The following is a 1,352-nucleotide window of genomic DNA, read 5'->3' as shown; positions in this document are numbered from 1 at the left end:
AGGGTGCAGAAGAGTATGAAGGGATGGACACTGGGAGGAGGTAACTATGGGAAGGAAGTGGGAGGGGAGCTGCTGCCTTGTAAATTTTGGTCAATGACATGAGACAAAGTGTATGTGAACTGCTGTATGAAAAGTGAATTTACTCTGTAAATCTTCACCCAAATCCTAATTAAAAAAAAAAAAATAATAATACACCTGAAACATTGTCTGCCAACCCTACACATGGTCATGGACACACTTCCCCCTGCATAGACATACCTAAGAGTTCAACCTGTCCACCCACCTATCCACCCATAGACAGATGTTTGCCGTCACAGACAATGCAGCACTGTATATGCAAAAGGGTTCATCTTTGTTGCTGTACCTCCCATGTACCTCTCTATGTCTTCCTCTTCCTCAATGCCACCATGCTGATCACTCACATTTGGTACATTGACCTTCCCTTCACCCAGATCGTTACTTGTCTCTACCATTCTAGTAATGTTCCCTCCTCCCCATCCCACCTCTTGTAATCAACAAAGAAAATTTCCTTCCATATATAAACTTTTCTTTGACTTTTTACAATAACAGACTAATATAATATTTGTCCTTCTGTGATAGACTTATATCACTCAACATAATGTCCTCCAAGTTCATCCACGTTATGTGGTGTTTTGCAGATTCTACACTATTCTCTAGGGTTGCATAGTGTTTCATTGTGCGTATGTACCATAGTTTGTTTATCCATTCTTCAATTGATGGACACCTAAGTTGTTTCCACCTTTTGGCTATTGTAAATATTGCTGCAATGAACGTGGGTGTGCATATATTTATTCTTATCCTGGCTGTCACTTCTTTAGAATATATACCTAGTAATGGAATGGCTGGGTCACGTGATATTTCCAATTCGAGCTTTTTAAGGAATCGCCATACTACTTTCCACAGTGGTTGTATCATTTGACAGTCCCACCCACAGTGTATGAGAGTCCCAATCTCTCTGCATCCTCGCCAGCATTTGTTATTTTCTGTCTTGTTGAACTTTGCTACTAGTGCTGGGACAAGATGGTATCTCACTGTTGTTTTGATTTGAATCTCTTTAATGGCTAATGATCATGAAAATTTCTTCATATGTTTGTTGGCCACCTGAATAGAATCTGTGGTGGTTCGATTTGTGTGTCAACTTGGCTGGGCCTGGTTGAGTGGCTGGGCAGCTGGTAGTTAATCCCCATGAGGAGACTGGCAATCAACTCCATGGTGGGATCTACCACAAGCAGCTGGGTAGCTGCCTTTGGGTATGTGGTCTGCTTCCTGTATATAAGGAGAAGCTTTTGGGAATGGTCTCCAGCCTATGGCACACTTGGACCCTGTATGTA

This window comes from Orycteropus afer, unplaced genomic scaffold, assembly GCF_000298275.1.
Source record: "Orycteropus afer afer isolate SDZICR_OR568_19922 unplaced genomic scaffold, OryAfe1.0 scaffold00004, whole genome shotgun sequence".
Taxonomy (NCBI): Eukaryota; Metazoa; Chordata; class Mammalia; order Tubulidentata; family Orycteropodidae; genus Orycteropus; species Orycteropus afer.
The sequence above is the reverse complement of the archived record's forward strand: the minus strand, read 5'-3'. Positions refer to the sequence as shown.